We start from the raw sequence: 13561 nt of genomic DNA, 5'->3' as shown, positions 1-13561 counted from the left end.
ACTCCTTATTAAATCAAACATTTGACCTTAAATCAAAATTGCCTGGTATAGCTGCTTTAGAACATAACTTGGTTGTAGAATAAAGGCTGGAAGCCTTCTACCCACTTCCACAGCCAGAACTAGAAAAAATGATTTCCTCAGCAAATTGCACAACCTGTACACTTGACCCAATTCCCTCTAAAATACTAAAAGAAATGCTCCCAATTATAATCAGACCTCTTTTAACAATAGTAAATTCATCCCTTAGCTTAGGGCATGTACCCAAAACCCTTAAATTAGCAGTCATGAAACCTTTAATTAAGAAACCAAATCTCCTAGTCCATCCATGAATAAGAAATTCCTATCTGGATTCAGACCCCATCATAGCACAGAGACAGCCCTAGTGAAGATTACAAAGATCTCTTTCTTGCCTTTGATCAAGGCTACGTATCTTTATTAGCCCTACTAGACCGCAGTGCAGTCTTTGATACAATAGTTCACACTATTCTACTAGAAAGATTAGAGAAAATGGTTGGAATCACAGGAACAGCCCTACCGTGGTTCAAATCATATTTAACGGAACACTATCAGTTTATAAAGATAAAAGATTTATCATTTATCAAGTAAGATATGGAGTTCCACAATACTCTATTTTAGGACTTCTATTATTTACATTATACATGTTACCACTGGGCAGTTATAATTTCCATTGCCATTGCAGATGACACACAGCTCTATATATCAGCCCAACATGTTGATAAATTTAGATTAAAGAAAATGGAGGACTGTGTAAAGGATATAAAACTCTGGATGTCACATAACTTCTTTCTTCTTAACAGTAACAAAACAGAAGTTCTCCTTTTAGGTCCAAAAGACACTAGAAATAAACTATTTTTATTCCTGGTCCAGCAACTAAAAATCATTTGACTGAAAAAAGATTTGAATAAATTAAACCATCACTTACCTGACTGGTGTGACTGGGAAAGGTCTTGGTGTAGCACCTTCTCGATGTTTTCGGAGAGCACAACAGATTCCAGGCAGCAGAGGTGAAGCCTTTCTCTGTGATCGAGGACCGGACGTCATACCCAATTTCATCACTTTAACTGGTGGTACTATTTCCACATATTTCTCAGACTAAGAGAAGCTTCATTTGCAAACACTAGTAAATGAAACTTCACATGAATCGGGCTGTCTTACTAATGAGCTAAAAACACAGTCACTTGTTTGTACATCCAAGCACATTTGAGTTTGAGAACCTTGAGTTTGGAAAGCTCAGTCAACTTAGTTTGATATTGGATCATTAGATGTTCACTTTGCCCCTCCTCTCACTCACAAACAATGTCCTAAAATCTCAAACATGACTTTAAAAAAAAACGATGGAGAACAGAGAAACTACACTCATATTTTCTCAACATTTCCAGTCTTTCCATTTTGACAAGGACATTTAATCAGAATAGCCAGAATTCCTGCAACAGGTGCTGTTGATGGTAAAAGACAAAAAAATGTGCGGAAACCAAAAACTCTCAGAGAGAGCTGGTGGTGTTGGTTATAAAGACAAACAAACCTACTGAAGAACAGAGAAGAAATGAAAATCAATGACAAACCTTAACTTCTTCTACGAACAGATTTTTTTTTTTTTTGCACTTTAGAGGTTCTAAACATGCATGTAGCGCATTTTCATAATGAATAAATCACTACTGTGACTGCCTATTTTAACCATTTTAATGTAATATTGTTCCAGTTAAACATCCATAAAGCATATAAATCCAAAATCAGTTGTAGTGTAGAGAGACATCTGAAATATACTACTACCCTTAGAATAGCCAGATCACAATTTACAAAACAAGTACTTAAGAGAGCCTGCAGATTTCTTGTGGACTGCTCACTAGTGCTTGAAGGTGGGTAAAATTTTGTCTGTACTCACCCTCTTATTAACGGTACTTACTTGAAGTCCATAGAAACAATCCAAAGCATAGGAGTTGGAAAGCTCTCACAAAGTGGTTTGTATTCCAGACATCCTTCTTTCTGATAACAGTTTATAATCCTGGGTGTTTCCTTGTGATAAGAAAATCTGAACCATGGAAATCCCTGGTTTGAGTAGCTGAGAGTCAATTCAGGAGTGATGCATTTGTCTTCTGTGTGTAAGGTTTATCCCAATGTCCATAATAGTTGTAAGGACTGCAAATAGAGAAACAAACAAACAGAAAACAAGACAAAAGTGAAGCTTTCTGCAAAAGCAAAACAGCACAAAACCTCATGAAGCCACATCTAAACCACCTTGCTGCTTCATAGTTCCCTCCCTTTTGGCTTGTAACCTGGCCTACTTCCAATATACTGCCACATAGTGGATGGAGTAGGAATTACCATGAAAAAAAACAGTCACAACACTGGAGTCACACGAGAGTCAGCTATGGCTTCAAGTAGGCCTAAGTTTTAGGATTTTTGTTATGCCAATATAGAAAATAGACAATAGGCAAGTGGCTTAAAGTTCCAGCCACAACAGGCCCAATGAGACCTAAAGAACCAGCACAACAGGCCCAATGATAATGATAATTACAAATCAATACACATAACCAATCATCAAAATGATTGCATTTTCAACTGGCATGTGTGACTGTCTCCTATAAATACTTATAAATAAATGAATACATTGTAAGGTGAATGCTGTGCCAAGCTCTCACAAAGTGGTTTGTATTTCAGACATCCTTCTTTCTGAAAACAGTTTATAATCCTGGATGTTTCCTTGTGAAAGGAAAGTCTGAACCATGGAAATCCCTGGTTTGAGTAGCTGAGAGTCAATTCAGGAGTGATACATTTGTCTTCTGTGTGTAAAGTTTATCCCAATGTCCAAAAGAAGAGCAAGTTAGTTGTAAGGACTGCAAATAGAGAAACAAACAAACAGAAAACAAGACAAAAGTGAAGCTTTCTGCAAAAGCAGAACAGCACAAAACCTCATGAATAAAACATACACAAAGCTTGACTGAATATAGAAAGAATTAAATGATAGCAAACTTACAGTGAGTGTTAGAACCTCTAGTTCCACCAGTAAGGATCTTCATTACAGTGAGGCCTGAAGTGAGCCACATCTAAACCACCTTGCTGCTTCATAGTTCCCTCCCTTTTGGCTTGTAACCTGGCCTACTTCCAATGTACTGCCACATAGTGGATGGAGTAGGAATTACCATGAAAAAAACAGTCACGACACTGGAGCCACACGAGTGTCAGCTATGGATTCAAGTAGGCCTAAGTAAGGATTTTCTTTATGCCAATATAGAAAATAGACAATAGGCAAGTGGCTTAAAGTTCCAACCACAACAGGCCCAATGAGACCTAAAGAACCAGCACAACAGGCCCAATGATAATGATAATTACAAATCAATACACATAACCAATCATCAAAATGACTGCATTTTCAACTTAAAAAACATTCTGTTAATAGTCATATCTCATATGAAGACTTTTGTATCCTTTGAAAAGAACTAAATCTGGCATGTGTGACTGTCTCCTATAAATACTTATAAATAAATGAACACATTGTAAGGTGAATGCTGTGCCAAGGTCCTGCACAATTGTTTCTTATTTTAGTGACAAATAAATAGAAATTTAATACATTTATAACTATTTTACAAAGTTAGTGAGATAATGTTTACATTATCTCACTAATAATGTAAACATTATTAGTGTTTACATCAACAACACTGCAGTATCAATGGTGGAGTCACTCAAGTTCCTGGGCACCACCATTTCCAGAGACTTGAAATGGGAGAAAAACACCATCTCCATCATCAAGAAAGCTCAACAAAGAATGTACTTCTTGAGACAGCTCAAGAAATTCAACCTGCCACAGACCCTGATGATCCAGTTCTACACAGCGATCATCGAGTCCATTATCACAGCCTCCATAACTATCTGGTTTGGTTCCTCCACCTCACAAGAAAGAACCAAACTCCAGCGCATCATCAGGACAGCAGAGAGGATCATAGGATGTAACCTGCCATCACTTCAGCAGATCTACTCCAGCAGGATGAGGAAGCGGGCTGGCAAGATTACATCTGACCCCTCACATCCTGGACACCTCCTCTTCCAGACACTCCCCTCGGGTAGAAGACTGCGGTCCATCAAAACCAGCACAACACGTCATGCTAACAGCTTCTTCCCCAGAGCTGTAGCGCTCCTCAATCACAGTGGTCACCTCCCACTGTAAACCTCTAAACTTACAACTGAACTGTACCAAACCGGACTGAACAGTTATTTGCACTCTGCCTATTTTGCACTATGACTATTTGCACACCTGTACAGATGTTCTTTTCTTTTCTGTAAATATATTTTTCAGCTCTTTATTACCTTTATTACCTTTAGTACTTTCTACTTTTTTTAATTTATCCCCTACCCTATTTATTGTTTAGTGTCATTTTCCTTTAGTTTAAGACTGTGTTCTGTGTTTCTTTGTTACTTGTCATACGTGTTGCTCTCACCAAGACAAATTCCTTGTATGGGTAACATACTTGGTGAAATAAAGAGATTCTGATTCTGATTCTGATTTACATCAATCCTGATGCTTTAAATCTCTCCCACATGGTGAGGTATACAGTTTATTTATTTAACAATGGTATCGGATCGGTACTGTGTATCGATCAATAAATTTATGTATTGGTATCGGAACTGAAAATGATGGGTGTATCTGTAAATGTAACATATAGGAAACAGCATATGACAGCATTGTTGTAAGGCATTTCTGGTAACTTCACTGGTTAATAGAATATGCCTACATTGATAAATAAATAAAGTTGCACCCTGATTGGTGAATGTTTATCATGTCAAATGTATGCTTGAATGTGATTGGCTAATACCAACCACAATAATTGACATATCAAGTCCTCTGGTCAGACTATTATAGAACAGGCTAAAGATGCAGCATGTAAAATTGCAGGTTGACTGGATGAATGGTTTCTAAGAGTTATGTACTATTGACAAATGTCCACCAAACTTGACATACCCCCTCAAAATAATGTGCTGAACAGATTTTGTTAAAATGGGTTTGTTCAAAGTCAAAGTGTTCAAAATGTACAAGTTGACATTATTCATTATAATTATTATTAATTATAAATATTGCAGGTATTTTGCTACCAGATATGTGAGGATTGGTAAAAAAAAAATCTTGAAGTAGGAAGGATCAAGAAATTACCAAAAAAAAGAAGAATTTTGTGTGTAGGACACAGATGCTACAGACCAGATGCTATTGAATAAAAACGCTTAATGCTTTCCTGTAACGCCACCATCAAACCAGTGAATGTCATTTTTCTTGAAGCTGCTGTAACTTGTTTGATGTTTCTGGGATTTACGGCTCTTTATGGCAGGAGTAAACAGACCCAAAGTGTCATTCACAGTGCTGAGGCAAGACTTTCGTAATATGGTATGTGGCAGTGGATGGCATTTTCAGATGATGCAGTGGCCACTTCCTAGTGCCAGATGTTGATTAGGAACTGAACCCCCTTACAAAATGTGCCTCAGCTCTTTACGTATTGGATAGGCTTGACTCTGGGCTTAAGTTTTCTCGCTAATCGGAGGAATCCTGCTTTGTGAAATGCCCCCCATTAGATGAGCAGAATTACTGGATACATTTGATTCATTTTGTTGCTCTTGATGTGCAGGTATCCCACCAATGCAGAGTATGTCCAAGTTACCAAAGCTTTAATGGCGAAGAGCTCTTTTCTGAGGGATGATGAGGAGAACAGTTATGGAAGTTTGTTTAAGAACGATTTTATTATGGTTGATCACAGAAGAGTAGTTGGTGTAATATTGGTATTGGAGAGATTTGAGTAATTCTCTTTTTATGGTTGGGACTGATATTTTGTGTCTTTGATGAGGAAATCATGCGTTGTTGGAGAGGATACTATGTCTGAGGCCCACAATAAGGTGTTGCCTGAAAAACCTGATTTGATGATCGTGAAGGACCTTATGAAAGCCTTTGCATTGGCAGCATGGAGAACTAGCTGAGGGAATGACTATTGAAAAGCTCTTGGAAGATTCTTGGGGGTAAGTGGAATAATGTAATGGGGAAAAACAGCAGAGCCATCAAATGTGATGTGATGAACCAACTTCATATGAATAGTTGTGTCTTTTATAGTCTATTATAAGACATTTCTGACTGTTCTAGGTTCTTTACTCTCCACTACTGCCTTCATCACTACACTTTTTTGCAACATCATAATAAAGCTTATGTGTATTTTGAGGTTAATGCCATCCATCCTGTGATGGTGTACATTGTCACCGCTTCATCTGAAACAGTGCTTGGAGTTTTCCTCTGAAGGACTCCTAGGTGATCTTCAGGAGATGCTCAGCAAAAGTGTAAGCACACCACTTTCATTTCCACCAGCAGACCTACAGAAGACTCTTAAATTCAGTGCTGCTCTCAGAGGTGTACAGGGTCAAGGGGAGGTGCATCAGTGTGTATCTAATATTACACTAAATTATTAAGTATTCCCTTGATGCTGTTGGTGTGTGGCAGATGAAGGCCCTGCAATAGGTGGCGAGAAATGCCCAGCACCTATTTCTCATTTCTATCCAATAGAAATGAGAAATTTATTTCAGTGGACTTTGTTTATCTTACACTTCATAAAGTAATGTGAAGGAAAGGACACTCTCCCTCTCTATGGAGTTCACTTTTTCTGTACTCAAGAGTCTAATACAATGTCTTTAATATTCAGCCTCTAATTCACTCACTATTAAGGGCACAGAAGCCATGCACTTGAATAGAAAAGTGCACTCCTATACAGAGAGAAGGAATCCGTTTGGACGAAACAGACATCTTCACCTCTGGTGTGTAAAGGAGTGATACAGGAGGTCATTCCTGCTGGTACTATTATATTTTTCAGTTCATCTGCTTTTGCCAGGCCTGCTGGCAACTGAACTGTCAGTCAGTGTCCCCACTCATCCATTCATGAGTCTTTCTGCTCATTCATCTCAGCCGCTGTACCTGTTGACATTTGTACATTAATGTATGTGGCTGCTATGATGATTTAAGTATAAATCAGTTTGCAAGTGCGGACCAAGCTAGCTGAGGCAAGGAGGCAACTCGAGAAATTTAGGCTGGAGTTCTGGGGCTTCGAGCAGATGGAATTCGAGGCCAGACCCCCCTTGCCAGGTAGAGGTTGAGTAAAATTGGATCAGGAGGAGCAGGGGTAGTGGATGCAAGTTTCGTCACGAGAATGAGAAGGGAGAGGAGCGGTTTTATAGCGCGTAGTAATAGAGGGGGAGAGTTTGGGCGTGGTCCTTCTCCCAAACTTTCAGTTATTACATAACTCCATTTTGAGGATAAGGTGTGATTTCACTTCTCTGCAATTCTCTCCATAACAGTACATTTTATGTAAATGTGTCTCATTCATATCGGGGGGAGGAGTGCAGGCAATGGAAAACAGTTGGGGTCTACCTGGGGGGGAAGGGGGGGGGGGGGGGTGGGGACTGGTCCTAAGCTTAAAAGGCATGAAGGCATATGCCTTCTTCTGCAGACATGGAAGGCCTGGCTGCTCACAACCATTGGAATGCTAATAAACCTGGAATGAGACGATGGGGAGAATACAGAGATAGAAAATGTCATGACATGAATGTAATAATGGAAATAATGCCATGAAACAAATACCACTGAAATCCTTCCCTCGGTAGGGGTCATATCAGTGTCTGTAAAAAACATACAAAGCATGACATCCTGCCATTCTATTACACAGAAATGAGGACAAATTTAGTTCAAATGAGAGCTGTCTTATGTTCAAACTGGGGCCAGGTCCTGTGCAGTAACTGCATCCCTACGTTTGCATCCATGAACTGACAGTCCTTCGTAGAGCTCATGTCAGTCATTTTTACACAAATAACACGTATGTGACAGAAGAGATTCAAAATAATCTTATTAGTTTAAATTAAAACCTATGTCTAACTTAGACCTCAGCCTAGACAAGCCACTGACCATTGTAATAAATCGAATAAAATAGGACTATAATAAATGTAAAACAGAAGAGGCAGCGAGCTAGATAATGAGGGCTGTTAATGTTTTAATAGAACTAATTACACTCATTTATCCAGACATTACATGCTGCAAAATGCATTTTACATGAGACACCCACACATTGCTGGACCCCCTGACAGATATCTCCATTATGCGCACATGCACTCAGTCTCTAATGTTGTTGAACTGTGCAGGTCTAGTGTAAAGTGGTGTAAGGTGATTGAGTTTGGAAAAAAGTCGAGTCTACTGGCCTCCAAGTGGGTTGTCCTCACAACTGCACTATACGCTTTGACTTTGGCTATGTTTTATACTTTAGTTGGAGAAGCGGGCAGGGAAGAGGAGGAGTACTCAGTACAGCTGGTTATTCTAGTGGTCTACAGCTTTGTCTGACGTTACCACACCAAGGACTGGTACAGAGATATTCAGTTTCCCTGAATGGCTTTGTAGCATATTTCTGTTATAGAGGACCCTAACCCTCATATATAGGTATTGAAGTTACAGTTATTGCCACAGTCATAGCCACAGTTACTGTCACAGTTAATGTTACTGTGTGATGGTAACAGTAATCCACGGATGAGGTCGTTTACAGTTGCAGTATAGTACTAAGTACTTAATGCAGAACTGCTGTAACACACAGTATTGTGCAAAAGATGACTAGAGCAGAACAGGCTGTGATGGAAATGCAGTGCAGGTGATATACAGATGTCCAATGATGCTGAGTAACAGATTAATTTGATGGATTGGAGTGTAGATTTGTACAATCTGATGGCTGTAGGAAGAAATGACCTGTCAAAGTGTTTTTTCCTGCAGTTAGGTCTGCTGCCCATTGGGTGCTCTCTGTCCATGTAGTGTTTTGTGGACTGGGTGAGAGTTCTTCATGATCACAGACACCTTTGCCAACATCCCATTACCCTCTCCAGCACCATCTCCACTGTGTCCAGTTTAGCGCCCAGGACTGAGTCAGTCAGTCTAATGATCTTGTTCAGCCTGTTTGGGTCTTTTGTTGTAGTATTGCTGCCCAGCACACAATGGCACAGAAAAATGATACTTGGCACCACAGATTTGTAGAACGTTCATAGCAACTAGGTTGTCACACCAAAGAACCTCAGCCTTCAAAAAGTAGCGCTGGCTTTGGCCTTTCTTGTACAGCTTGTCCATGTTTACTTCCCATTCCAACTTGTCCCACAATTGAACACCCAAAAATAGTCCAAGACTAAGCTTAATCCCTGTGCAGGAAATTGGCCCCTGTAGTTTCATGGTTCTTTCATAAGAGTCTGGAATTTCATCTTCATACTGGATTTATAATCACTGTATGCTTTTTATCATCACCTACATTTGTTTAAAACTAATTATAACTGAAAATGATTCTGATCTGCTTTTTTGGGGGTATTTTCATTTCACTTCTCACTCTGTGTGGCCAGGCCATCTGATAACACACCAGCCTGGTCCCTCAAAGCCCTGCAGGATCTTGTTAGATGGTTCCACTGTTGTCTCATTTCTTCCACAAGTAGAGCCTCTTCCTCGATAAGTCTCTCCAGGTGCATCACCTTGTCAAAAACGTTCTTCTTCATGTCTTGTGTTTCAGAGGATATAGGTAGGGCTAGCTCGTATTGGGTTTCACAGTAAACAGGATGGTGCATCGGTAAGGACACAGGAATAAAGACGAGGGAACATCATTTCTTCTTATTAAACTGTATTGTAATCCAATAGTACTTCACAGTACAACTTGACATTCAGCATTGCTCACAGTCTGAAATAACAAATAAAAAACAAACCATCAAATCATATTCGAACAAATATTGTAAACTGCTGAATCAGATAAGAAATGATCACTTAATAAATAATAAGTATTAACATTCAGTTCTAGCAGGAATAGTATTTAAGGGACATTACGTTCTAGAGAATATGCACACGGTTACATATAGAGCTTCCCTATATGTTTGGCGAACATGAGAACTGCACTACTATGTCCTCAGGCGGAAGCCATTTTTCGCACAGAACAAGAACTTTACTGCAGCTCGAACGACTTTCTTTCTCTCTTTATTCTTTAACATGGAGTTCATTCTCACAAGAAACAAACTTGAACAGCCAACTAGCTGGCACTTACTTGTCATCATCAACTCAATGCATGGATATCACCAGCTGAACTGAATTGGTTGGCAGGGGAGTGTAATTGAATTGAAAGGCGATGCACACAGCATCAGAGCTCCTGCTTCTCTCTCTCACTCTCACTCCACATCTGATGACTTGACATCTGATGTTAGTGCTGCAACTGTCTGTCCTGACTACACAGGCAATGCGTGACTGGTTTTACATTGTGGAGGAAGAAAAGCAGAAGCACTGTGACAGTTAATCAGAGGAGTCGGGCGTTCAGTCATTTTCTCCTGACTCTGGAACATGGTCACTCTGTGAGGTTGAAAGCACAGTTTAGTGCAAATGGGCAAAAAAGGGGGTAAAAATGTCAGGTCTAATGATCTTCATGGTCAGAATCTGCACATTTCTATGGTCTGAAACAAATGAAAAGTCTGAGTTTAATGAGTTCAAATGAAGAGTCACGAAAATAGTTCATGTCAAAATTAACATACCAGAATCCCAAGTCATAACGTCAGCGAATACAAAAGTAGTCGTAGCATACATCAGAAACAGCAGTGCTGCTAGAGTTTTTAAACGTTGAGTGAACAGTGAAAACTCCAACAGCCCTTCTGTGTCTGATTCAGTCACACCAGTGCAATAAACTGGTACTATCTGGGTGGTGGATTATTCTCAGCACTGCAGTAACACTGACAGGGAGGTGTGTTAGTGTGTGTTGCACCAGTGCGAGTGAGCCAGACACACAGCAGTGCTGCTGGAGTTTTTAAACAGATCAGGGTCACTGAGAATAGTCCACCAATCACAAATATCCAGCCAACAGCGTCCTGTAACCAACTGGAAATGATAGTCTTGTGGAGGTCCTGAATACTAAAGAAAAAGGCAAAGGTGTGCTGGCAAAGTACACAGGGAAAAAGATGGATTACAGTATGTAACTGTACAACAACCAAGACCTATATGGTCAGTGGAACTGATCAAATGGAAAACGTGCAGAAACAATGAGGTGGTTTTATTGAACATGCTCACTAGAGTATAAACACAGTATAAAGATTATGTAAGGGTTTAAGTGTACGATGTGGAAGGGGCACTTTGCTCCATGTAAAAATGTATTTGAACTGGAAATTACCTAAATGACCTACAACTTAATGTTATTGTCACAGATTTCACATTTAAAAATTAATTCCACAAGTTCATGATGTCTGGGAGGCAACCTGAACATGGCTACTTACCAGTTACTCGATATAGATCCCCCCTTTTCTGCTGCATGCCCAAGAATAGGCCTTCAATCACATGTTGCAACCCCACTGGATCATCTGATCTGGGTTCATGTGGAGCTGTAAAGAATATTTGTCAGGTTAAGGTGGTTGACATTAAAAGTAAATCTAACATATTGAGATAAAGACAAAACAGTAAATGACTAAACAACATGGGATGTAAAATTAAAAGACGACACCCATAAATGTTTTGCCAAGAAAATCTGAGAATCTATCTATATTTTGCCTTATTTTTAGTTTTAGGGTGACTAATAAGTATTCCAACATTTTGACAGAGAAAGTCACATCACTTATGCAATGAGAAAGCAATTATACAAATAATTTTGAAGTTTGTTTGCCATGGTCACTCTATCAGTTAAAAGGGCAGGTGTTAAAATATACTTGTAAAAAACAGTAAGATGATCCTCCCTCCTGACATGCAATGTGATCATATCCACTCGAGCTGTAATGATGAAGGAACTGATAAAGGTGCTGTTTCACCAGGGCTTAGTCAACAAATATGATCAATGAAAAGTAGGGTAAAAAAGCACAATACATGAGCACTGTAAGTAAAGGTACACTTCCCAGCCTTACTCATGTATTTTGTAGTTAGAGCCACTCGTGGCAAAAAGCTGTTAAATATGGTAGTGCCTACCCCTGTTTGGTTTCTGCCACCCTGCGGCACCTACAGCATTTATATCAGATGTCAAGAATACAAATTTGAAGTTTAAAAACACCACCAATATGGTAAAATACTTAACTGTGTGTTCGACAATACACAATTACCTCACATTTTGTAGAACGCCCCTTTGCATGCAGAAAAGTCTAAGTCATCTAAGTCAAGTTTTGTATTTCTGGGAATGTCTGAGCCGGCTTCTGCAGATAGGGCCAATATCCACACATTATATCAGTGCAGAAGAACTTTCCGTTTGTTTTTGTGGCCAGTTCTTCTTGCAAAAATGGAGGATTGGCAAATATCTCCCTCAATACATGTTCAGACCTTTAAGCAAACTGCCACCTCCAGGACGACTTCATCACATATGATGTTTGTCTTTTTAGAGGTCTCTCTGGCTGCAGCCCATGTTGATGTCCCACAGATTCCTTTTCCATGTACCTGTAACACAATGTCACTATCAAATATATACAAAAAGTAAATCCTGCTTCACTATGTACAGCCTAAAGTGTTTTGATAAATATCTTACTGGCTTGGCCTTCTTACGAACGAATCTTTATCACTGGCAAAAAAATGCCATCAGAAAATGTCTGTTCCTCTAAAGAAAACATTAAAGATAATAGAGATACTCCCTAGAGATTCTGACAGTTTACAGTTATTAATAATAACATAACTCTTTGTTTTGCTGAAACGATGTAGTTTTCGGTTTCCATCGACAGACACAGCAACTGTATCTAGGGTGCAAACTGGGCAAGAGAAGTGGTCAATGCTACAGAATTTTTTTTTTCATGATGACAATATGTTCATTCAAGGAAAGCTTTTTGGAAGATACACAAATCGCCACAAATGTTCCCATTCTGGAATTAGGAAAATACTGAATAACAGTGGCATTCTAATTACAGACCTGCACAAATAAGGACAAGTGGCTTTTCAACAGCCTCACCCTTCCAAATTGTTGTGAACAACATTTTAGGTGTAAAAAATACATACCAATAACTTGGTGTGCATTTACATCCGCAAAGCATTGTTCACTAGCTGAAGCTTCAGATGTTCTTGCATTTTCTGGATTTTTTTTTTTTTGACATTTTCATACATGACGTATGTTTCCTCATAGAGGATGGGAAGCGGAACCATTTTTTGTTATTGTTCAGCGACTCATGAAAATGTATTTTACAAAATGACCTGTAAAGGAGGGACAAGGCACTGGTGACCCGTGTCCATCATGGGGGTCAATGTGGACACTGTGGAGAACTACAAATATCTAGGAGTTTACATTGACAATTAACTACACTGGGCTAAGAACACTGACGCCCTCTACAGGAAGGACCAAAGTCGTCTCTATTTTCTAAGGTCCTTCAATAACTGCCAGACTATGCTCAGGATCTTCTATGAGTCTGTAGTGGCAAGTGCAAGTGCATGCTGGGACAGGCTGAGAGTGGCAGACACCAACAGACTGAACAAACTGATCCAAAAGGCCAGTGATGATGTGGGTGTGAAGGTGGACTCACTGAGGCAGTGTCAGAGGGGAGGATGCTGTATAAGCTACATGCCATTACGGATAATGGCTCC

At 39.5% G+C, this 13561-nt stretch overlaps 1 long non-coding RNA gene across 1 annotated transcript; it reads right to left on the bottom strand.

The window, feature by feature from the left end:
- Window positions 1-10091: 10091 nt before the first annotated feature.
- Window positions 10092-12838, bottom strand: LOC140560041 (uncharacterized). The gene is made up of 5 exons (XR_011979945.1): window positions 12667-12838; window positions 12320-12433; window positions 12106-12195; window positions 11296-11400; window positions 10092-10384 (listed from the first exon to the last, which is right to left on the bottom strand). It is a non-coding gene; the product is annotated as an uncharacterized lncRNA (long non-coding RNA).
- Between the last annotated feature and the right edge of the window lie 723 nt (window positions 12839-13561).

The sequence above is a fragment of the Salminus brasiliensis genome, chromosome 7, assembly GCF_030463535.1.
Source record: "Salminus brasiliensis chromosome 7, fSalBra1.hap2, whole genome shotgun sequence".
Classification (NCBI taxonomy): domain Eukaryota; kingdom Metazoa; phylum Chordata; class Actinopteri; order Characiformes; family Bryconidae; genus Salminus; species Salminus brasiliensis.
This window is presented reverse-complemented; position numbering and strand designations above follow the sequence as displayed.